The sequence below is a fragment of the Budorcas taxicolor genome, chromosome 7 (genome assembly GCF_023091745.1).
Source record: "Budorcas taxicolor isolate Tak-1 chromosome 7, Takin1.1, whole genome shotgun sequence".
NCBI classification, from domain to species: Eukaryota; Metazoa; Chordata; class Mammalia; order Artiodactyla; family Bovidae; genus Budorcas; species Budorcas taxicolor.
The window spans coordinates 35,602,040-35,628,949 of NC_068916.1; positions in this window are offsets into that span (position 1 = coordinate 35,602,040).

Below are 26,910 nucleotides of genomic sequence, written 5' to 3' on the forward strand. Positions count from 1 at the left end.
GTTACTCTAGAGATGAATATCTTTTCTAAGTACAACTCCCCCCCCCCCCCCACCATGGGGGTTTGCGCATCATCATTTTTCTAGTTTTTATTGGAGTTGCTATTTTTTCTCATTGATTTTATTGAGTTCTTTACATATTAAAGACTCTAATACCTTCTTATAATGATTCAAATATGTTTTATTCAGATTACCATTTAGCATCAGTTGGTAAAACGGTATCAGTTCAGTTCAGTTCAGTCACTCAGTCATGTCTGACTCTTTGTGACCCCATGAATCACAGCACGCCAGGCCTCCCTGTGCATCACCAACTCCTGGAGTTCACTCAGATTCATGTCCATCGAGTCAGTGATGCCATCCAGCCATCTCATCCTCTGTTGTCCTCTTCTCCTCCTGCCCCCAGTCCCTCCCAACATCAAAGTCTTTTCCAATGAGTCAACTCTTTGCAGAAATTGGCCAAAGTACTGGAGTTTCAACTTTAACATCATTCCTTCCAAAGAAATCCCAGGGCTGATCTCCTTCAGAATGGACTGGTTGGATCTCCTTGCAGTCCAAGGGACTCTCAAGAGTCTTCTCCAACACCACAGTTCAAAACCATCAATTCTTCAGCGCTCAGCCTTCTTCACAGTCCTACTCTCACATCCATACATGACTACTGAAAAAACCATAGCCTTGACTAGACAGACCTTAGTCGGCAAAGTAATGTCTCTGCTTTTGAATAGGTATATTTAATAATGCCAAAATTTTGCTTTGCTTTTGGAGCCAAATCCATCATCTTTTCCAGTAATCTTTCAAAAATAAACATTATGGTAATAGAAATTGTGCTAATGCCATGAGTGCTTTAGACTGTATGGGCATTACATGGCTGTGACAAAGATAATTATCTCAGAAAGTTTAAAGAAACTTATCCAGGTTTCACTTGCTTATCTTTTTCTATCTGGTGACATATTACTTTATTGATTTATTTCCCAGTCATTTTGTCCAGTTCTTTTGGTCTGCATAAGCGGTTCAGATTTTTGTTGTCAAGATAATACCTGCTTTTTTTTTTTTTTTTTACTAACCAAGTCATACATTTTTCTACCATGTTTCTTCTGCAAGTTTTATATTAGGCATCTGTGGTCCATTTTTAGGAAATTTTTGATTGCATCCTAAAGTTAAGATTGAGTTCTGTTTAATTTTGTTCTTTTGCACTTGAATATCTGTTTTGGTACCATTTATTGAAATGTTATATCTACTGAAAAAACTGTTTATTAAAAGAATTAGTTATTGAAAATACAGTTTATGGCAATTTCTCCATTATCTGTATTCTGAACACAATAATACAAAGTTGTAATTTGGCATTAAACAGTCAAATGATTATAAAAATGCATCAATGAAAGAAAATATATATACACAAGAACATATATATGGGTGTATGTATATGTGTGTGTGTATATATATGTATATATGGAGATTTATAGCAATGTTTTCACTTTCATTAAAGGATAGTTTCATCCGATATATAATTCTTAGGTGATAGTTTTCTTTTTTGTCTACAGTGTTTCTGATTAGAAATTGATCATCATTATTGTTGTTCTCTATGTGATGTGTGGTGATTATTTTTCTTGCTACATTCAAGATTCATTAGTTTGGGACTGGATAATTTTGGTGACTTCTATTTGGGTCTGCTGTTTCTTAGATTTGCTGTCTCAAATCTGTCCTTGGGCCCATCTAGTGAAAGCTTCCCTTCAGGTATTTAACTTTTAATCTCTTGAATTATCATGTGGTTCTTTGTGTAGTTTAAATTTTTCTGTTGATAACCTTTCTTCGATGTCATAGTGATAACATGTCCTTTATTTAGATCAGCAGTTCTAAAACATCCAAAATGGTTTCACTGAGCTGAAGGACCAGAGGATAGATCATTTTCTATTTTGTTTCTTGAGTATGGTTATAGGTCACATTTATTGATTTTTTTTTATAGTTTTTTATTTTTTTAATTTTAAAATCTTTAATTCTTACATGTGTTCCCAAACATGGACCCCCCTCCCACCTCCCTCCCCATAACATCTCTGTGGGTCATCCCCATGCACCAGCTCCAAGCATGCTGTATCCTGCGTCAGACATAGACTGGCGATGAAAAACAACACCGTCAATATATGTTGGAGCAACTCTGGATTCTTTTTTTTAATTTTCCCAAAGTTTTGGGGTTTTGTTTGTTTCCTTAACTTGCCTCAACTTAAATGGCAGAATTCATCTTCCTATAGCAGTGTGTAACTGCTGATATCTCTGCTCAATTCTTTCTCTGCCTTCCTAAAGATATCCCCTGTATCTGTGTGATGGAGCGCTCAGCTACTGACGTGGGCAGAGGTTATACATGCTCAGACATCTTAAGGCTGCGATGTTTTTCCTGGCTGCTATGTATGAGGAGCATGCTGAAAGTTTCCAAGTTCTCAAGTTTCCCCTGGCTTTCATTTTTGTTGGGCTTCCTGACTTTCCCACACTCATGTGCAATTTATTGATCAGACAAATCTGTGGGAAATTTACTATCTCAGCTCTTCTATTGATCTCTGAATCCATGACCTCCTGGTTGGTTTACCTCCTGCCCTGAACCAAGGTCATGACCTCTGATTTCGGCTTTCTCAGTTCAGGAGATTGATGGTCTGTTTGAGTTCTACCCCCCTGCTGTATGACAGGAAGTGTTCCCTGGCAGAGATCCGGAATGTGTATGACAATCTACTTTGTATCTTTTCTTTATCTTAAGGATCACAAACCTTTGTCGCCTATTGTTTCCCATCCTAAGACATTTGCCTCATATATGTTATGAGTTGCTCTTTAGAGTGAAGGACAAGTGCAGTGCCAGTAACTCTGAACATGACATGATGGGAAATTTAGTGATTAGATTTTATGTATAAATGACTAAAATCATGGAATGTCAGTTTTATTTTAGACGTTTGAAACAGTCTCATTATTTTCAATAGTATAATGCTTTGTATTGGGTAAGTATGTATATATTTTTTATTCTCAAATGAGCATTATCCCACCCCTTTTGTCCATTTCCTAAAATCCACATATTTCTAGATAATATTGACTTTCATATCACCTCAAGACTCTGGGGAGCTTCCCAGGTGGCGCTAGTGGTAAGGAACCCACTTGCCTATGCAGGAGACGTAAGAAACATGGGTATGATCCCTGGGTCAGGAAGATCCCTTGGAGAAGGAAATGACAACTCACTCCAGTATTCTTGCCTAGAGAAGCCCATGGACAGAGGGGCCTGGCAGGCTACAGTCATGGGGTCACAAAGAGTCAGACACAACTGAAGTGACGTAGCACGCATGTACACAAGACTCTGGGGAAATTGTTAGAGGTGATAACTGGAGCAGAATTTGAGCTGTAACATTAACAGCACCACCAGTAACAGTATTATCAAAATATTTATTAAGGATCCATTCTATCTTGGACATACTTTGAAAGCTGGGAAATCAAATACCTGACAAGGCATAATTCTTCTGTTGTTTACAGTTTATTAGGGGAGAAAGAAAATACATATTATAAGATATATGATAATTGAGGTCACCTAATATTAAAGACTTTTTGACTTAGTAGTGAAATATAGTGGCCATATAGAAAAGGTCATATGGATTTCATGGGAAGAGATTGAATAGATAAAAGAGGTCTTAAGTACCCTTTATTAGGAAGTAGGCTTCCCTGGTGGCTCAGGCATAAAGAATCTGCCTGCGATGCTGGAGACCTGGGTTCTGTCTCTGGGTGGGAAAGAGCCACTGGAGAAGGAAATGGCAGCCCACTTCAGTATTCCTGCCTGGGAAATCCCATGGACAGAGGAGCCTGGTGGGCTACAGTCCATTTGGTCACAAAGAGTTGGACATGACTGAGTGACTAACACACAACACAGGCAGTAAAATAAATGAATATTTTGAGAAGGTTTTAAGATAAATGAGATAATACCAAACACTTGTAATAAATAGTAGCTAATTTGCACCTTCAACATTGCAAGAAAATAGAGGATGGTGGTGACTGTGTGTAGTAGAGTGTAAATTACCTTATAAAAGAGGAACCACAGCTCAACTTCTGCTGCTTATTGTCTTATTACTTAATAGTGAAGTGAGTGAGGTCACTCAGTCGTGTCCGACTCTTTGTGACCCTGTGGACTGTAGCCCACCAGGCTCCTCAGTCCATGGAATTTTCCAGGCAAGAGTACTGGAGTGGGTTGCCATTTCCTTCTCCAGGGGATCTTCCCAACCCAGGGATCGAACCCAGGTCTCCTGCATTGCAGGCAGACGCTTTAACCTCTGAGCCACCAGGAAAGCCCCAAATGGCAACCCACATATTACCAGACATCCTCAGTTTTTCAAAAATCTTAGAAATACAAAGTTTTTGTGCAAAATCTCTGACTTTTTAAATGTAAGCAACCAATAAAACATTTTATCACCATGGAGGCCACAAATATCGTATCTGAGAATGAATTTGGTGTTCAGGGTACCAGTCTGTGACCTCAGAGTTCACACATTCTGAAAGATGGATTAAGTCTATGGCAAGAAAATTTATTTTAAACGTGTTTTCTGCTAACAATTATGACTTTAATGGCTTAACACAGTCAGCTCTGCTACTTCCCTGTAGCATTTGATGCTTGCTATTACAACTTAATAAGCATAAAATGATGGAAATACCTTTATATCCTTTAGAAAACAGATGCATTTGAATTTTATTTAGAAATTTATGACTAAAAGTTGTAAACAGAATCATTATTTTTATGTACTTAGTGTTTGGATTCAGGGCTCTTTGGGTTTACAAAATTAACATATTTTAAAGGGGAGAAAAAATGATCACTTGCAAATACCAACTCAGTGTGGCACAGTATATTACAATGTCTCTACAGGGGCCACAAGCTCATCACTGAGTATTGTACCCAAATATTTTACCAGTTTAAAATGCGTGTTATTTACCAGCTAAATTGCAGCATCTTCAGTAAGCCATGAAATCTATAGTCTCCATATCTGTTTCAACATTTTTAAAGGGTACTTTATCCTCAGTTAACCTAATAGAGAATAAATCCTTTAACAGCAATAATGCCCTAGAAAATAGATGCACTGCTTGAACTGCCTTACTGCTCAGTTTAGACCTCGAAGTATATATCATTTGAAATTCAAAGCACAGTCACAATGGGGAAAAAGGAGAGAGATAATTTTGTCAGTTTCTTCCATTTCTAGAAGAATATTGAAAGCAACATTTTGATTATTATCTAAGTGTAAATGAATTACAACTACATTAATATTGCTTTCTTCAAAAAATATGGAATTAAATACAAGGCAAGATTAAACAGAGAAGTTAAGGGTTCCTGCTGAGGCTGAGCTATCTGAGTACTGATGAAGTCCCATTCCTAAGCAAATACAGCCATCATTTCAGGACAGTTATCTCTCGTGTGTGCATCTCTGTGTATGTCTGCAAGTATTTGCACATCTTTGTGTGTGTGTGTGCACGTACATGTGTGTGTATCTGTGTGTGTGTTTCTTGCAGCGGTTTATCTATTAAATTAGCTAAATTAATTTTGTTAACTGTTTTAAGTAACATCTCTGCAGTTTAACATTTTAACAGATTCTGGTCTTGACTTCATTTCTATTGAGCTTAGACACTAGATAAGAGTGATATAAGCATAAGTAATCAGTATAACTCTGACCTCCATTTCTTCCCTGGTGGCTCAGATGGTAAAGAATCTGCCTGCAATGCAGGTTAAAGCCCCCAGTCAGGAAGAACCCTGGAGAAATGAATGGCTACTTACTCCAGTATTCTTGCCTGGAGAACTTCATGCACAGAGGAGCCAGGTGGGCTACAGTCCGTAGGGTCAAAGAGTTGGACATGACTAAGCGACGGTCACTTCTGCTTTCTATAATTGTAGACTTGTGAAACTTAATCTCTTCTTAATTGTATCTTGTTAATCAAAGCCCTAAATGACAGATCATGTTTTCAATTGATTTCTTTTTCAGTAAATCACAAAATTACTTGATTGAGATTTATTTTTTGGTTTTATTCTCTTGATTCTTTTTCCTTTTGTCTCTTTTTCTTTGTTTAAAAATTGCATTTAAATAGAAAAGATTTGTTGTTGTTCATTTGGTCAGTCATGTCTGACTCTTTGCGACCACATGGACTGCAGCATTCTAGCCTTCGTTGTTCTTCACAGTCTCCTGAAGTTTACTCAAACTCATGTCCATTGAATCAGTGATGTCATCCAGCTATCTCATCCTCTGGTGTCCCTTTCTTCTCCTGTATTCAGTCTTTCTCAGCATCAGGGTCTTTTCCAATGAGTAGGCTCTTTGAATCAGGTGGCCAAAGTATTGGAGCTTCAGCTTCAGCATCAGTTATTCCAGTGAATATTCAGGGTTGATTTCCTTTTGGATTAACTGGTTTGTTCTCCTGGCAGTCTTTGGAACTCTGCATTCAAATGGATATATTTTTCCTTTTCTTTGCCTTTAGCTTCTCTTCTTTTCTCAGCTATTTGCAAGGCCTCCTCAGACAACCATTTTGCCTCTTTTGCATTTCTTTCTCTTGGGGATGATCTTGTCACTGCCTCCTGTACAATGTCCTTAACCTCCATCCATGGTTATTCAGGCACTCTATCAGATGAAATCCCTTGAATCTATTTGTCACTTCCACTGTATAATCATAAGGGATTTGATTTAGGTCATACCTGAATGGTCTAGTGGTTTTCCCTACTCTCTTCAATTTAAGTCTGAATTTTTCAATAAGGAGTTCATGGTCTGAACCAGAGTCAGCTCCTGGTCTTGTTTTTGCTGACTGTATAGAGCTTCTCCATCTTTGGCTGCAAAGAATATAATCCATCTGATTTCAGTATGGACCATCTGGTGAGGTCCATGTGTAGAGTCCTCTCTTCTGTTGTTGGAAGAGGGTGCTTGCTGTGACCCATGCATTCTCTTGGCAAACCTCTGTTAGCCTTCACCCTGCTTCATTTTGTATTCCAAAGTCAAACTTGCCTATTACTCCAGGTATCTCTTGATTTCCTATTTTTGTATTCCAGTCCCCGATGATGAACAGGACAGTTTCTGTTGTTGTTGTTGCTAGTTGAAGATGATCTTGTAGGTCTTCAAAGAACCAGTCAGCTTCAGCTGCTTCAGTATTAGTGGTTGGGGCATAGACTCGGATCACTGTGATTTTGAATAGTTTCCCTTGAAAATGAACTGAGGTCATTCTGTCGCTTTTGATATTGCACCCAAGTACTGCATTTTGGAATCTTCTATTGGCCATGAGGGCTACTCCATTTCTTCTAAGGGATACGTGCCTTCAGTTGTAGATATAATGGTCATCTGAATTTAATTCGCCCATTCCCATCCATTTTAGTTCACTGATTCCTAAAATGTAGATGTTTACTCTTGCCATCTCCTGTTTTACCACTCCCAATTTGCTTTAATTCCAAGTTTTTTATTTTATTTTATTTGATTCCAAGTTCCTATGCAATATTGTTCTTCTTAGCATCATAGTTTACTTTTACCGCCAGACATATCCACAGCTGGGTGTTGTTTCCGCTTTGGCTCATTGTTTTCCTTCTTTCTGGAGCTATTTCTCCACTCTTCTCCAGTAGCATATTGGACACCTCCTGACTTCGGCGGTTCATCTTTCATCTTTTTGCCTTTTTATACTGTTCATGGGGTTCTCAAGACAAGAATGCTGAAGTGGTTTGCCATGAGTCTCAATAATTTGATTTCATATGCAACACATTATTTTGCACAAAGAAACATCTTTGTTGTTTTTGTAAAACATCAAAAACTTTATTGTTTGAATTCAATTAAGCTATATTGGTCATCTCTTTTGAAATGTGAAATCAGGTGCATAGTCCACTCATTGTGTCATTGGTTTAATTTCTCAAATTATAAATACAATTAGAGACAATCTATGTAACTAAAGCTTAGGGAACATGGATTGAAATATATATATATGCAGTTAAACACTTCCCTGGTGGCTCAGAAGGTAAAGACTCTGCCTCCAATGCAGGAGACCTGGGTTCAATCCCTGAGTCAGGAAGATCCCCTGGAGAAAGGAATGGCAACCCACTTCAGTATTCTTACCTAGAGAATCCCATGGACAGAGGAGCCCATTGGGCTATAGTCCATGGGTTCACAAAGAGTCAGACACGACTGATAAACTAACACACAACAATTAAATACTGTTTAACAAATCTTCATTTCTCACTGATTTCCATTGGTTACTTCCTAATTGTGTTCTTTAAAATATTTTAGGAAAACAAAGTTCCTGAACTTGTTTGAAGAAGTACTATATATAGAAGATATATAAAAATTATTTTGTGTTTCTCAAAATGCCCTTAACTGCTAGTTTGGAGGTTTTCTAGTCTTCTTAAATTGGAATTAAATATATCACAGTTGTGAATAAGAAAGACGGTTTCATTAGTTAAAGCCTACAAGTTACTCTATATCTTAAATGATCTTGTTTTGATTTTGTTTTATTTCTACTTTGAAGTCTACTTGTTACACTTGTATTTGTGCATAGTACATCCTTTTTCCCACAAATTTATATTTTTACCATATTTTCCCATAAATTCATATTTACTCTCATATACCCTCTTTCTAAGTTAGGAGAAAGTTTTCCAACTCCAAATTGTCACAGTATCTAGAAATTCTGTTTGAGTCTATAATTGAAAATTTAACTATTGGTTGTATACCTTGATTTTAAAGTGTTGCACCAGTGATATTTTATATATTGAGTCCTTAGGTAAGAGTCCATTTGATTAACTTTGAATATTTAAAATGTTGTTTCCAATAGCGATGGTGCATAGCATGGCTTTCAAATCAGTTTTGGTGAAATTAAGAGTTTCTTTGGAAGTATACTGTGTGCAGTGGGATTGAGATAGTAGGCAGGTCCCTGGAAAAGCACAGTTAATGAATAATTAAATACAATTTTATTTCTATCTTCCAATGTCATTGAGTTTGGTCAGTGGGAAAAACTTTCCTTGCTCCAGAAAGCAATGCTAGCTGATCTCATAATTTTAAACAATATTTATTTATTTATGCTGGGTCTTAGTTATGATCTGTGGGATCTTTAGTTGCAGCTTGTGGGATCTAATTCCCTGACCAGGGATCAAACCTGGGACCACTGCATTAGGAGCATGGAGTCTTAGCTACTGGACAACCACACTTGTATGCTCTTCTAGATAACAGACAGCTAGGTCCTAAAACTACCTTAAGTTGGAAACAGTGATTCCACAACAATTTTTAGAATGTAAAATTTAAGATACTGATGAAACCACTGATTTTGGTTTCAAAAAAGATTAGAGCTAAAGGAGTACATCAAGGCTGTATATTGTCACCCTGCTTATTTAACTTCTATGCAGAGTACATCATGAGAAATGCTGGACTGGAAGAAACACAAGCTGGAATCAAGATTGCCAGGAGAAATATCAGTAACGTCAGATATGCAGATGACACCACCCTTATGGCAGAAAGTGAAGAGGAACTAAAAAGCCTCTTGATGAAAGTGAAAGAGGAGAGTGAAAAAGTTGGCCTACAGCTCAATATTCAGAAAACGAACATCATGGCATCTGGTCCCATCACTTCATGGGAAATAGATGGGGAAACAGTGGAAACAGTGTCAGACTTTATTTTTTGGGGCTCCAGAATCACTGCAGATGGTGACTGCAGACATGAAATTAAAAGACACTTACTCCTTGGAAGAAAAGTTATGACCAACCTAGATAGTGTATTCAAAAGCAGAGACATTACTTTGCCGACTAAGGTCCGTCTAGTCAAGGCTATGGTTTTTCCAGTGGTCATGTATGGATGTGAGAGTTGGATTGTGAAGAAGGCTGAGCGCTGAAGAATTGATGCTTTTGAACTGTGATGTTGGAGAAGACTCTTGAGAGTCCCTTGGACTGCAGGGAGATCCAACCAGTCCATTCTGAAGGAGACCAGCCCTGGGTGTTCTTTGGAAGGAATGATGCTAGAGCTGAAGCTCCAATACTTTGGACACCTCATGCGAAGAGTTGACTCATTGGAAAAAACTCTGATGCTGGGAGGGATTGGGGGCAGGAGGAGAAGGGGACGACCCAGGATGAGATGGCTGGATGGCATCACGGACTCGATGGATGTGAGTCTGAGTGAACTCCGGGAAATGGTGATGGACAGGGAGGCCTGGCGTGCTGCTTTCATGGGGTCGCAAAGAGTCGGACACGACTGAGCGACTGAACTGAAATGAACTGAACTGAACTGAAGTTCTTTGTTGGTCTTGAAAATTAAACTTGAATCTTTCTCTCCTGGAATATTCTTGTAGCGCCATTGGCTTTTTGCAGGAATCTTGACTGGCTGGCTGACAGTGTACTTAGCTCTGTTCCCTGTGTTATCTTTGCATTAATTTCAGCCTTATTATTTGATGATAAGCACCTAGGTTGTTCCTGCTCAAGTCTTCTGCTGTATGGCCTCATCTCCTCCATGGGAAACTCATGTACCCATCTTGAACTAACTCAGAATTAGTCCCAATGCAACAGAAGACTGATCCCAACATGGACCATGTACTTCTGTCTCTGTCTCTGCAGGCACTAGTTAGCTCTTGCCTTGTTCTCTTGATCTTCTTGTTCAAGTTGTTGTTCAGGCATGAAGTCGTGTCTGACTCTTCAGTTGCCAAGTCGTGTCTGACTCTTTGGGACCCCAAGGACTACAGCATGCCAGGTTTCTCTGTCCTTCACCATCTCCCAGAGTTTGCTCAAACTCATGTCTGTTAGTCCATGATGCCATCCAGCGCTCTCATCATCTGTGGTCCCCTTCTTCTCCTGCCTCCAATCTTCCCCAGCATCGGAATCTTTTCCAGTGAATCAGCTCTTTCCATCAGGTGGCCAAAGTACTGGGGCTTTAACTTCAGTATCAGTCCTTCCAATGAGTATTTAGGGTTGATTTCATTTAAGATTGACTGGTTTGATCTCCTTGCAGTCCAAGGGACTCTCAAACATCTTGTCAGATGCAAATTCTTAGCTGCTTTAGTTTTTTATTAACGATGGTCAGATGTTAATTACTGTACCCCTCAACATTTCAGAATTCACAAGGCCAAGATCTCAAAATCATTCCCCTGAAGGTTTCCTACTTTACCTTAATGTGAAGGCGTGTGAGGTACATCTCCCTGGAATTTTCCATGTAGAGGGAGAATACAGGAAAAGCACCGTGAAAGATCGTTCTCTACAAAAATCCTCTGTCTTCACTTTGTCACTGACTCCATATATATTCATGAACTTTGGAAACATTTCTAGGGATGTTTGATCATAAGTTTGCCTGGGGGTTTATGGTGTTTCACACATATTTCTTATTATTATTCTTTTATATAACTTGAGTTTGCTTTAAAAAGGATTTTATAGTTTTCCAAAGTTTGTAAAGCAGTAATCAAATGGTAAAGATTTAATTAAGAAATACAGGGAAAACCCAACATAAAAAACTAAACTTTATAAATTTAAGAATTTAAAGAATTTTTTTGAAAATTAATTTTTCAACTTATTAGAGTTGACCTAGAGTTCAAACGGTAAAACTCATGACTTTATTGAAAATCTAGGAAAAATTACCTTTCAAATGACCTATATAAACGACCTACATCTTCTTAAAGTCAAGGAGAAATTGAAATCAGATTCTGCACCTATGCTGAATATTAATATTAATAATATAATAATATTAATATTCAGCATATTATATTCTCTGTGATATGGAATATATTGTCTTTTAGTGATTTGTATAAGTAATTATTCTTGTGCATGCTCATGTTTGAAATTAATTGAAATAATAGAAATCAGTACTATTTATATTTGAGTAAATAGTCATAGTTTTTGACATATAAATATCATTTATCAAATAGTATCATCAGAGATCATTTAATGCAATACTTTCACTTTATACATAAAGATATAGTAATAACAATACTTATATTTTTAAAGAACTTTGCAGAATATGAGGACCCCCAGGGTAGTTATTAGTCTTTTGCAAAGTCAGTGAGACCTGCATTAGAACCCACATTTTCAAATTTTCAGCCTACATCTTTATAATATTACACAAGGATTGGTAATTCATAATTCAACTTGGGAAACTGAGTGGTAAAATTGAAATATTTATACTAAACAATATAAAGTATATTTCTGTTCTAGACCTCTTAGGGACAACTACAAAGATACTGGTTATTAACATGATTAAGAATACCATGGCGACTGCTTCTTAATTCCAAGAGCAAATCCAACCACATCTATATATTAATAAATGAAAAGAGAAGGCATATAATGTAATGAAGAGTGTGTACCTCAGCTTCTAAAGTATTTAGGTGATAAGATTTTTCAGTTTTAAGAAAAATAATTATGTCACTTTCTACCAAAGATGTAATAGAATGTTTAGAAATAAACTTTTCCATAATTTTTAGTTTCCTATTTTCTGTCAACATTGTCATAAAAATGATTATTCCATTAATCAGCCTATTGATAATCAGAGAGGAGAAATACGTGCATTTTCTTTTATACTTTGTTTTCTTATTTCGGCTTTGATTACCTGAGCAAGACAGTGAAAATCATTCTGCAACGGCCCTTTTGTTGTTCACTGCTGTTCCTAATCCAGGTTCTGAGTCAGACTGCTTAATAGATGAAAAGAGTAAAAATGAAACTTAAAATAGCTAGAGAGAAACACACTGTAAATACCTGAGGGGTTTAAAAAGAAGAGTTTGTAGGCTACTTATGTGCAAATGAAGGCATTTAATTGTAATGTCTCTTCAGTGATAAATGGGGGGGGAGTCTTGAATAAATTTCCCATTATAAAATGAGAAATTGTCATGCTTTGCCCTTTTCATTTGTTCTTTGAGAAAGGTGAACTTATCTAAAAAAAATTTATACCAGCAGAGCTGCTTTTTTTTCAGCTAATGAACTATAGTAACTTAGGAAATGGCACTATGTTGGATAGTGGTAGAGGATAGGAATAATAACACTTTTACACTATTAAATTGATAATAGGATTTTTTTTAAACTAATTTTATTCTTAATCACTTTTTCCTAGAAAATAATGTAACAGGTAAGAGAGGTACCAGAGTTGCACAGGCTCCAGCATAAGCCTAGACAACCTCTCAGCGTCCTATAAAGGACCACAAGTCCCCAGGGTGGTAGGTCATTTTCAGTTTAGAAATAAGCTTTTTGAGTTCAGAGTTAAGGACCCACTAATGTATCAGAGCTGTTTTCTGAAGTGTCAGCATAGCCCATGGTGAGTTGTGGAAAAGAAACAATTCATTAAAGGCGTTGTCTGGTCTAAGCTGTAGCAGACAGGATGTAAAATTGGTATTAGAGTAGGAAATGGGATATTTTTAGAGTATTACAGCTATTCCTCCTGCTCACACACAAGAAAGTTCTACACAAGGATAAAAACGGGGAAATTAAGTGTGATGTAAGAAGCAGTTGACAAAGAATGGAAGAGTCGAGCACAAACACAATTACAAGAGAAAAATATTCTCTTTTCTATTCTATGTTCTAATATTACAATTAATTCCAACTTCATATTTCCTATTGCAGTTAGTATATTTATGTTGCTATAAAAATCGCTTTTGACATTATCCATTTTTTTGTTCTGATCAACGGTGCAAATGCCCAAGGATTTCTTTTTACTGATAATATTAAATGGTGAGACACATTTACAGAAACAGTTCCAAAACCACCTTTTTAAGTGAATCGTTTTTCTTCTAAGAACACATACTGCAGATAATCTTTAAATTCACTTAGAGGCCTGACTGTGGAATATAATAAAAATCAATTGTTGAAAAAGAAATCAACTGCCGCATTTCATAAAAGCAGTTCAGCTTTACCAAATAGAGGCTGTTGTTTTGCTCTAGGCTAAGGTTCATGTTAGACACTGCAACATTTTTTTCAACCTCGGTAGTCTAGTTTCACAAACACAAACCCAAAGAGTGATCTCTCCGAAGAGATGATATTAGTTTAAGTAAAACCACAGAAACATTTTCTTGGGAGGAAAAAGGTTTGAATGGGCCTCACAAAATTAATATTAAATTTTCTGTCTTCTGCCTCATTACTTTGGTAGATGACTTGCCTTGAAGGCAGCGAAGCAAAGAATCAGCAGCATGGGTCTTTGCTATTTCTGCAGTGCTGCAGTGGACATTTCCTACAGTTTATTCAGAAATTATGTTATGTTTAGTGCACTTTCTTAGAATGTCTGTGAACTTAACTAGAAATTTTGCCTTGATTATGGTTCTTCAAGGTGTTGGTATTTCAAATTGTGAGTGGAAATGTTGGTGATTAATAAGCAAAACCAGAAAACCAACAAATACTGAAGAAAGAGTCATTGTTTATACATTATGCACACTCTTTGCCTGTGTGAACAAGAATAGATAAAAAATTTATTCTTCACCTGAAAATTCTGGGAAAAATCATGAGATAATATTTATTACTTTGGAACTCAACTTGGAAATAGTAATCATATGTAAATCAATAATTTTCATTTTACAAACAAGAAATAAGTTTGCACTCTTCCCTTAGAACTTAAGTGTTTCCTTTATTTAGTGTGGACATTTACTTCAAACGGCCCTTTCAGATATTTTTGGGGCCTTCACATGTTTCCTGAACTACCATTTATGAACTGTAATCCTGAGTGCCCTGTGGGTTCTGAAGTGCTTGAATGAAGTAACTCATGTAAGAAGGTAAGTGAGCTGACCTATGCCTAGGGTGTTTCTCTTTAGCTTGCTTTGACTCTATGGCGTATTATGTTCTTGTTCAGTTGCTCAGTCGTGTCTGACCCAGCACCACAGTTCAGTCAGTTCAGTTGCTCAGTCGTGTCCGATTCTTTGCAACCCCATGGACTGCAGCACACCAGGCTTCCCTGTTCTGTGGTGCATGCCAGGCACCTCAGTTGAAAGGTGTCAGTTCTTCGGTGCTCAGCCTTTTTAATTGTCCAACTCCCCATGTGTAATATATGGCACAGCTCTCTATGGCGTATATTACTGTATTATCTTAAATGACCCTTGTCTCTGAAGTATTGTTAATTGGCTCATTGATGAAATCATGTGATGAGTTATGCCTACAAATGAAACCAAAAACCCCAACTTCCCATTCTGGATTTTAAATCTCTGTGTCTTTAGAGATAGTGCTGAGAAATAAGGAAGTAATTTATCTATACAGGTTAAAAGCTAAGAGCTCACTTTCTTGTGTAATGGACATGGCTTGTTCAGTCGCTCACTTGTGCCCGATCCTTTGGGCATGGCTAGCAGATAACTCCAGTACTCTTGCCTGGAAAATCCCATGAACAGAGGAGCCTGGTAGGCTGCAGTCCACAGGGTCGCACACAGTCAGACACGACTGAAGCAACTTAGCAGCAGCAGATAACTAAACACAATCTAACAGATACATCAGCAGCAGCATAATGGTTTCTTAAAACTTAGCTCCACTTACCTTTTCTTGATCCAGTGTAGAATAATATGTGCATATATCATATATCTGCAGTATCATGATTTATAAGAAATATTTCTTTTAAATATTTCTTTTTATTTATTTATTTTTTTTTGCTGTACCAGATGCAACCTCTTAGTTGTGGTATGTGGGATCTAGTTCCCTGACCAGGGATCGAACCTAGGTCCCTGCATTGGGAGCATAGTCTTATCCACTGGACTACCAGGTAGAAATATTTATTTGGTCATTCAGATGAACAAAATGTATTTCTCATATATTTGTTCTTCATTCACAGTCGCTGATGGAGAAGGGCATGGCAACCCACTCCAATATTCTTGCCTGGAGAATCCCCATGGACAGTGGAGCCTGGCGGGCTACAGTCCATAGGGTCGCAAAGAGTCCTACAGGACTCAGCAACAAGCATACACAGGTGCACTAGGCACAGTCAATGACTCACAAAATCCCTGTAATTTCCTAAGGGTTGAGAGTGATTGAGGTATCTTTTATTATGTTAAAGAGACCACTTTGGGAAAGTACCTAAGAATGGAAGCAGTTTGCAAATGAGTCAAACAGGTGATAGAGGGTTGGAACTTTCAGCCCCACCCCCTGACTTTTGGGGAGGCGGAGAGGACACTCCCCCACCCCCAGGACAAAGAAATAACCAATGGTCAAGGATGTAATCAATCATGATCTTTGTAATGAACCCTTCATTAAACCCCATAAGAACAATTTGGAGAGCTTCTGTGTTGGTGAGTGAGGAGTAGAGAGTGAATTTGGAAGCTCTGAGATTTTTTCCTGTAGCATACCCTGTGTGTCTCTTCCATCTGGCTGTTCCTGGGTTTTATCCTTTATAATAAATTGGTAATCTAGTTAGTAAAATGTTTCTCTGCATTCTGTGAGGCACTCTAGTAAATTAAGCAAATTCGAGAAGAAGGTCTTGAGAGCCTCTGATTTATAGCCAGTTGCTGAGAAGCACAGGTTAACAACTTAGGTCTTGGAAGTGGTATCTTGAGTAGGAGAGGGTCACTGGAACCTCCATTCTATAGACCATAGGTTAGAAGCACAGGTTAACAGCTAGTGCTCAGAACTTGGGTCTAAAGTGGTGTGTGGGGGAGTCCTGTTAGGACTGAGCCCTTAACCTGTGGAATCTGATGCTATCTCTAGGTAGGTAGGACAGAATAGACATCCTGCTGGTGTCTGAGAATTGATTGTTGGTGTCAGTGGAACTCTCCAGCCTCACATGGGAAACTGACTCTCAGAACACACGACATGGACTTTGAAGTTGATTTTCCCTTGATTTCCCTTCTGTCTTGGAAGAAATATTACACCAGTTAAGTGATTTGCTGAAGTTTCAGATGCTGCTTTTTTTTTTTTTTTTTTTTCCCCATTAAGCCAGGACTATACTTCTCTATTCCCAAAGACACTAGTTTACTGGACATTATTCTGTGCCCATATTGTCTAATTCTCTATAGATACTGCTGGCTAGGAACTCACAGAGTGCTAACATATTGAAGTGAATCAGTGCACATTCAGAATGGTTGAGTTAATACCATCAGTGAATATAATCAGTGCACTTAGGGAGCAGTAACACTTACTCCTATGAATCTCCAATGTTATCAAACTGTTTTTGTGATTGAATCCATTGAAAATAACCCAAATTACAGGCGTTAGATCCTTCACCACAATCTAGGTATCCTTTATCAGGAAGATCCCCTGTAGGAGGGCATGGCAACCCACTCCAGTATTCTTGTCTGAAGAATTCCATGGACAGAAGAGCCTGACAGGCTGTGGCCCACAGGATCACGAAGAGTGGGACACAACTGAAGTGTCTTAGCGCACACACCCTTTATGGAACTCCTCTTGTAGGATGCTTTACTCAGCTTTTTTTCTTTTTCCCCATTGACTTGGGTTCTTTTGAGACACTGAGGCTGCAGCAAAATAACTGTAAGTTTCTATGATTTTGGGAATTCATGATATTATTTCCTTAAGTTATTTTGCTGAAAAACGTTTTCAGCAAACTATCGATCCTATAAAAGTCTTGAAATCTTCTCAGTCAATATTTTTGCTGAGCCACATTAGGGCAGAGTAGGGGGAACCCTGTATGCTCCATGCTCTCTGATCATCTAAAAAAAAGAAAGTAATTATTTTTTCAAAAGCTATAAGAATCCATCTGTAAAAGTTTTAAACTAACCAAACAGAAAACTATAAACCTCAAAACAAAAATCAGAACACACAAGTCATCCAGAACCAACCCTAGGACTTTAAATAGCCCTAAAGCAACCCATGGAATCAATAGATTGTATATGCATCTAAAAATCTGGGAGAGCTAACAAAATTTACTTTATTCTTTGACTGGTTAATTTCAAGAAATAAACGTACCTCACTTGTCTTCCATAAGCATGTATGTTTTATTCAGAGCCTCATTAGGAGTTCCTCAGTGTTGTTCAAACAATCTTTGAGTTGCAATTTAACCCCATAGAAAGCCATAGTTTGGGAAAGTGATGATTTCTGATTCTTGGCTATCACATCTTACAATGGATTCCAAGGTATTCACATTCAGGTACAATAACTAGCATAGTGATGACTGTAAGAAATACTGGAACATGTGACATAGGTCTAGTGGGGTGGGAGGCACCATCAGTTGAAGTGATTTCAAAAGAGAATTGCACAAGTTATTAATTAAGGCTTGATTTAAGCAGATGCTGCTGACTCAGAGGCTCTGCTTCCTTCTGATGATCTTGTCATTCAAATACAAGAAGTCACACAGGCTTCATTGCTGTGGATCTAAGCAAATGGTCTTTTGGCCCTGTCCTTCACCATCTCCTGGAGTTTGCTCAAATTCGTGTCTATTGAGTCAGTGGTGCTATCTAACCATCTCATCCTCTGATGTCCTCTTCTCTTTTGCCTTCAGTCTTTCCCAGCATCAGTGTCTTCTCCTTTGAGTCGTCCTTTCACATCAGGTGGCCAAAGTATTGGAACTTAGCTTCAGCATTAGTCCTTCTAATGAATATTCAAGGTTGATTTCCTTTAGGATTGACTGGTTTGATCTCCTTGCTGTCCAAGGGACTCTCAAGAGTTTTCTCCAATGCCACAGTTTGAAAGCATCAACTCTTTTGCCCTCAGCTTTCTTTGTGGTCCAACACTCATATCCATATATGACCACTGGAAAAACCATAGCTTTGACTATACAGACCTTTGTCAGCAAGGTGATGTCTCTGCTTTTAAATATGCTGTCTAGGTTGGTCATAGCTTTTCTTCCAAGGAGCAAGTATTTGTTAATTTCATGGCTGCAGTCACTGTCTGCAATGATTTTGGAGCCCAAGAAAATAAAGTCTGTCACTTTCAATTTTTCCCCATCTGTGTGCCATGAAGTGAGAGACCAGATGATATGATCTTCGTTTTTTGAATGTTCAGTTTTAAGCTAGCTTGTTCACTCTCCTCTTTCAACTTCACCAAGAGGTTCTTTAGTTCCTCTTTGCTTTCTGCTATAAGGGTGGCGTCATCTGCGTCTCAGAGGTTATTGATATTTCTCCCAGCAATCTTGATTCCAGCTTCTCCACAGAGGGGTTGGTGAGGTCAAACTTGGGGTTAATAGGGGATTCTGTATATAAAATAGAAACTGAATTACTAATCAAGGGTCTTTCTCAGAAGCTCAGTGGTTACTGTTGGCAACAGATGTATGCTGGGAATCTAGGAGGAAAGCTTGCGTGTTGGATAAGTCACTAGGGCTCAAATGCAAGCTCTGAACTCAAGGCACAACTTTAGGTAACTTGTTTGACTCTGTGAGCTGCAGTTCTTTGTCTTTAAAATAGAAATATAAAGTGTGTAAACAAGTGAAAGTGCTTGTAGCAGCAAATGAACAGCCAATGATATTGTTTAAATACTGCTTTGGTAAAATTGCTTTTGTGTGTGGCTTAGGCTGTAGGTATAGGGCTTAAGTGATTATAGTTGAAAACATCGTGAGAAATCTAGTGATCTTGGAGATCTAGTACCACTTTTGAGTTTCCCACGGGCAAATGAGCAGACAATAAACAGCAAGGATGAGATGAAAGCCATGAACATTTTGCTCTAAATCTTCTTTTGTGCTTAAGCATAAATGTGTTCCGTATTGTCACTGTTCTCTCATTGATACTTCAACTCCTCTTTCCCTGTTCCAGTTTCATCACTTTTTAAAATGTCAATTTCAGTTTCCTTTGTATGTTCTTCCTCATTTCCTCAGCAAGTCCTGTTTTGTATACATGTGTGTGTATGTGTGAGTATAGATGCATTAATGATGGAAAAAAGCACATATTTTTAAATTAATAAGATATTTTAGAGCAGTTTTAGGTTTATGGAAAAACTGAACAAAGAGTACTAAGAGTTCTCACATATATATATATATATATATATATATAAATATATAAATATATATATATATATAAATATATATATATATATATAAATATATATATATATATATAATATATATTATATATATATATATTTTCTTTTCTTTTTGGACCATATAGCCTAGCTTTTGGGATTTTAGTTACCTGACCAGGGACTGAACCTGGGCCTATGGCAGTAAAAGCACAAAGTTCTAACCTTGGGCCTTCAAGGAATTCCCCCATATGTCCCTTAATCATTCCTCTCTCCCACATTTTTCCCATTATCTTTACATCTTGTATTAATAACCTACATTTGGTAAAAATAAGGAGTGAATATTGTTCTATTATTACTAACTAAAGTTCATGGTTTAAGTAGTTGTTTGCATTGAATATTTTCTGGCTTTTGAATGTAGAAAGTAAAGTAAAGTGGAAGTTTCTCAGTCATGTCTGACTCTTTGCATGGACTATACAGTCCATGAAATTCTCCAGGCCAGAATACTGGAGTGGATAGCATTTCTTTTCTCCAGGGGATCTTTGCAACCCAGGTATTGAACCCAGGTATCCCACATTGCAGGTGGATTATTTTCCAGCTGAGCCACATGGGAAGCCCATTTGACAATGTATCATGATATAAATCTACCATACAGTATCATACAGGCCAGTTTCACTGGCCTAAACTTTCCCTAGGGTCCACATATTCAACCCTTCCTTCCCTATAACCCCTGGCAATCACTGATCTTTTTACTGTCTCTATGGTTTCACTTTTTCCAAAAGGTTATATTGTTAGAATCTACAGTATGTAGCCTTTTCATAGTGGTTTCCTTCACTTACTGACGTGCATTTAAAGTTCTTCTATGTCTTCTTATAGCATGCTAGCCCACTTCTTTTTTATCACTGGATAATATTGTATTCTATAGATATACCACAGTTTATCTGCAGAAATATTGAAGGGTATCTTAGCTGCGTTTAAGTTTTGACATTTATGAATAAGGCTGCTATACACATTCATGTGCAGCTTTTTGTGTGGACCTAAGTTTCACTCCTTTGGGTAAATAGGAAAAAAGATCTATTGCTGCGCCATAGGATAAGAATATGTTTAGTTTTGTTAGAAACCGCCAAAAGGTCTTCCAAAGTAGCTGCACAAGTTTGCGTTCCCACCAGCACTGAACAAGAATCCCTGAGATTCCACATCCTTAGTGGCATTTTGTATTGTCACTGTTGATGGTTTCTTGTAAATGATCCACTTTCTTGAAGTTTTCATGGATACAGTGCTAGTTGCTGTAATGAAAAGACTTGAATCATTCAGTGACCTAAAGTTTATTTCTCTTTCCTGTGATCATCTATTGTGATGTGACAGGTGGCAATGCTCTTCTCAAGTCATTCGGAGGCCCAGGCTGAGAGCGGCTTTGCCATCTTCAGTGGGTCGTCTTTCAAGGTCCCTCTTCTCATGAACATTCCAGGCAAAGAGGGGTAAATATGCTAAGGAGGCGCAACCACCTTTTAAATGTTTCAGCCTAGAAGTGGTGGGAACTAATTCTGCACCATTCCCATGTTAAAAACTAGTCACGTGGCTATGTCTAGCTGCAAGGTCAGCTGGGAAATGTAACCCGTGTCTGGCCAGTGGCTCCTGGGCAACAACTTAATTAGTAAGAAAGGTCACAGCAGATTCTGGAGGGAATCTAGTGATCCTCCACACATTTGCTGAAACACTTCATTATATCAGTTGCGACCAAAAGAATTTTATAGTTCCCTCATTTTAGGCACTAATGGCAGTACAGTTAAGAAAAAAAAAAATACCCAGGATTTCCTGGAGTCAGTGATAATTGGGCATAATTCTCTCCAAGATATACTGGGATGATTGGCTTTTAACATTAGACTTCATCAGTAATACTTTTCCCAGAGCTTGAATAACATGATTAGGCATACCATTTTCATATCTTATAGAAAGCAGTGGTTCTAAGGAGCAGAAAGCTCTTCTAACTTAATTGGAAAATAAAAACCAAACAATATACTTTTTAGCATATTGGTTCTGGTTAGGGAAGAGGGGGGAAGCAAGAAAATAATTACAGATTTCTAAATCCAATCATCTCTGTGTACTCCTGTTGCTATTCCCCTCCTTATGCACACAGTAATTTAGGTTTTGTTTTGACAAGAACATAGAGATATTCATAAACCAAGAGGCAATATTTAGAGATTTATTGAGTATTTTGTCAGAAATAAATAAGTGCCCTAAAGTTTTGAAAGCATGGTTTAGACATTAGTTGACTGGAATCATGGAGACTGTTTACAAATAAAATTTAAATAAATTCATGCCTTTAAAAGGTAATCCAAATGTGTGTTTAGTTGACAAAACCTCCCATCTGTTTGGGCTAATATGAAATTAAAAAAGCAATTACTCAATAGTTACTTAACCACACCAGTAGATTAGCTGGTATCAATTAGCAATTTTATTTCTAATCTGTTTCTTTCTTACAGAAAATATTCTTTGTTGATATACTTCTACATTCCTGTTTGAAAGCAAAGAAGCAAGGAAGGAAGGAAGCTAGGAAGGAAGGGTTGGGTAGGAAGGGTTGAGTCAGAGGAAGGGAAGGAGGGAGGAAGGAAGTGATAGCTTTAAACTAGATGCATGAGTTTTAAAATTGCAAGAAAGCACTTGTTACTTGTCATCAGTGTAATAACTGTTCATTCAACATGCTAGCAGTTATCTAAAAGCAGTAAAGTACTATTGGCAGATGACTTGCGTTTAATTTATAGTCTGCATTTGGTTTATGCCAAAATTCCAACAGAATTTGAAAGTCTAGTTTTTGAGACTCCACTTTCCTAAAGGATCATTGGACAGAGATTCAGTTTGAATTGACTAATTCTGTCTTTCTGTGGGAAGATACCATGAATATACCCTTGAAATTTTATTAAAACAATCAATTATTTCTGGCTGCCAGACTATCTTTAGTCTTTTTATTATAAATAAAAACAATTTCTGAAGTGAATCACCACATGATTCTGAAGGCCAAATCTGTAAACCAGACACTTAAGCTCTGGTAAAAATTAACCTGCATACCAGTTTTGAACAATTGGTTGTTAATGTTAAGTAAGCCAATGTCCATATATCTTAAAAAGATGGGTGTCCTATTCAGATATTTTACATGACACATCTCTTAGGATCTAAGAGATTTTAAAATGCTCTCAGTAATAATTTCCTCAGAGACAAACCATTTGTTGCAGCTATGAGAGAGAATCAAAATAAATGTTTTGAATATGCATTTACTCTAGAGCTATAATTTGTTCTTGAAACCAGAGATGTTGGCAGCATTGCTTTCTGGTACTATGGCTTTGTCTCTAATACTGATCCCTTAGAGAGGTACTCAACTTTTTTTTTTTAATTGAAGTATAGCAGATTAATAATGCCAGGAAATTTGGAAAACTCAGCAGTGGCCACAGGACTGGAAAAGGTCAACTTTCATTCCAATCCCAAAGAAAGGCAATGCCAAAGAATGCTCAAACTACCACACAATTGCACTCATCACACACACTAGAAAAGTAATGCTCAAAATTCTCCAAGCCGGGCTTCAACAGTATGTGAACTGTGAACTTCCAGATATTCAAGCTTGATTTAGAAAAGGCGGAAGAACCAGAGATCGAATTGACAACATTCGCTGGATCATCGAAAAAGCAAGAGACTTCCAGGAAAACATCCACTGCAGCTTTATTGATTACACCAAAGCCTTTGACTGTGTGGATCACAACAAGCTGTGGAAAATTCTTAAATAGCTGGGAATACCAGATCACCTTACCTGGCTTCTGAGAAATCTGTTTGCAGGTCAGGAAGCAACAGTTAGAACTGAACATGGAACAACAGACGGGTTCCAGATCAGGAAAGGAGTACGTCAAGGCTGTATGTTGTCACCCTGTTTATTTAACTTATATGCAAAGTATATCATGAGAAATGATGCACTGGATGAAGCATAAGCTGGAATAAAGATTTCTGGGAGAAATATCAATAACCTCAGATATGCAGATGACACCACCCTTATGGCAGAAAGTGAACTAAAGAGCTTCCTGGTGAAACTGAAAGAGGAGACCAAAAAAGTTGGCTTAAAACTCAACATTTAGAAAACTAAGATCATGGCATCTGGTGTCATCACTTCATGGCAAAAAGATGGGAAAACAGTGGAAACAGTGACAGATTTTATTTTGGGGGGCCTCCAAAATCACTGCAGATGGTGTCTGCGGCCATGAAATTAAAAGATGTTTGCTCCTTGGAAGAAAAGTTATGACCAATCTAGACAGCATATTAAAAAGCAGAGACATTACTTTGCCAACAACGGTCCATCTAGTCAAAGCTATGGTTTTTCCAGTGGTCATGTATGGGTGTGAGAGCTGGACTATAAAGAAAGCTGCTGCTGCTGCTCCTAGGTCACTTCAGTGTTGTCCAACTCTGTGTGACCCCAGAGACGGCAGCCCACCAGTCTCCTCTGTCCCTGGGATGCTTCAGGCAAGAACACTGGGGTGGGTTGCCATTTCCTTCTCCAATGCATGAAAGTGGAAAGTGAAAATTGAAAGTGAATTTGGTCAGTCATGTCCGACTCTTAGCGACCCCATGGACTGCAGCCTACCAGGCTTCTCCATCCGTGGGGTTTTCCAGGCAAGAGTACTGGAGTGGCTTACCATTTCCTTCTCCAATAAAGAAAGCTGAGTGTCAAAGAATTGATGTTTTTGAACTGTGATGTTGGAGAAGACTCTTGAGAGTCCCTTGGACAGCAGGGAGGTCCAACCAGTCCATCCTAAAGGAAATGAGTCCTGAATATTCATTGGAAGGACTGATGATGAAGCTGAAACTCCAATACTTTGGCCACCTGATGCGAAGAACTGACTCATTTGAAAAGACCCTGAAGCTGGGAAAGATTGAAGGCGAGAGGAGAAGGGGACGACAGAGGATGACATGTTTTCATGGGATCACCGACTCAATGGACAAGAGTTTGAGTAAACTCCAGGAGTTGGTGATGGACCGGGAGGCCTGGCATGCTGCAGTTCATGGGGTCACGAAGAATTGTACATGACTGAGAAACTAAACTGAACTGAACTGACTTATAGTATTGTGATAGTTTTACAGGTATAATAAGATGATTCAATACTTTATAGATTATACTCTTTTTACAGTTATGGTCAAATATTGACTATATTCCTTGTACTGTATATCCTTGTAGCTTATTTGTTTTATATATAGTAGTCTGTATGTTTTAATTCCCTAACCATGCCTTGCCCTTCCACTCTTCCCTTACACATTGGTAAGCATTTGTTCTCTATTTCTGAGTCTGTTTTGTTATATTCATTTTTTTTTTTTTAAATTCCACATGTAAGTGATGATGTACAGTATTTATCTTTCTGTCTGACATTTCACTAAGCATAGTGCCTTCCAGGTACATCCATATTATTGCAAATGGCAATGTTTTTCTTTTTTATGGCTCAGTAATATTCCACTGTGTATATATGTGTATATACCACATCTTCTTTGTTCACTTATTTGTTGATGGACACAGGTTGCTCTGTATCTTGGCTACTATAAATAATTCTTCTATGAACACTGGGGTGCATTCATCTTTTCAAATTAGTATTTTCCTTTTATTAATACATATGCCTAGGAGTGGAATTGTCAAGTAGTTGTCTTTTAAGCATGTTCCATATTGTTTTTGATAGCGACTCTATCAATTTACATTCCCGCTAACAGTGTATGAGGGTTTCCTTTTCTCTACATCCCCATCACCATTTTTTATTTGTGGTGTTTTTGATGATGGCCATTCTGACGGGTGTGTGCTGATGTTTCATTAAGGCTTTCATTTGCATGATCCTGATTAGTGATGATAGGCATCTTTTCATGTGCCTTTTGGCCATCTGTATGTCTTATTTGGAAAAACCTCTATTCAGGTATTCTGGACGTCCACTTCACTTTATGACTGTATGAAAATGTGCAGAGAAAGAACATAGCAGCATGATTTATGACATAGTGCTTCACTGTGGGTCTCTGCACATTATCTTGTTTACTAATTTTTCTCCATGTACATCTTGGCAGGTTCACTCTATCACTCTGTTTCTTATTAGAAATATTAGAAATATCATGGCAAATTTTAGATATTTCAGGAGCATGACATGTTTGTTGTTACACTGCTACCTAAAGAGGCATGCATGCTTAGTTAATTAGTCATGTCAGACTCTTTGCAACCCCATGGACTATAGCCCACCAAGCTCCTCTGTCCATGGAATTCTCCAGGCAAGAATACTGCGGTGGATTCAGTTCAGTTCAGTCATTCAGTCATGTCTGACTCTTTGCCACCCCAAGGACTGCAGTGCGCCAGGCCTAATTGTCCATCACCAACTCCTGGAGAATGCTCAAACTCAAATCCATCGAGTTGGTGATGCCATCCAACCATCTTATCCTCTGTTGTCCCCTTTTCCTCCTGCCTTCAATCTTTCCAAGCATCAGGGTCTTTCCCCAGGAATCAGTTCTTCGAATCTGGTGGCCAAAGCATTGGAGCTTCAGCTTCAGCATCAGTCCTTCCAATGAATATTCCTTTAGGAATGACTGGTTTGATCTCCTTGCAGTCCAAGGGACTCTCAAGAGTCTTCTCCAACACCACAGTTCAAAAGCATCAGTTCTTCAGTGCTTAGCTTTCTTTATAGTCCAACTCTCACATCCATACATGACTACTGGAAAAACCATAGCTTTGACTAGATGGACCTTTGTTGGCAGAGTAATGTCCCTGCTTTTTAATATGCTGTTTATGTTGGTCATAGGTTTTCTTCCAAGGAGCAGGCATCACTTAATTTTAATTTTAATAAAGGGTAGCCATTCCCTTTTCCAAGAAGTGTTAGTGGCTCTCCTTAAATAAGGTTAGTTTGAAATCAGCCAACTTGTTTTATGAAGCTGCTTCTGAATAACCAACTTTTGAGTGTTGAGACTGTTTTTTCTCCTTTAGTTCACACAGTGGATCCAGATTCCTATAATCCCCATTCTGTCGATTCCAGTATTCTCTTCTTAGTTCAGGAGGCAATAAAGTTCATGTTGATGGGATCACAGCATTTCAGAAGTGGCATATATCACTGTTAGGAGAAGAGAAATAGTCTTTAAAAAATAACACT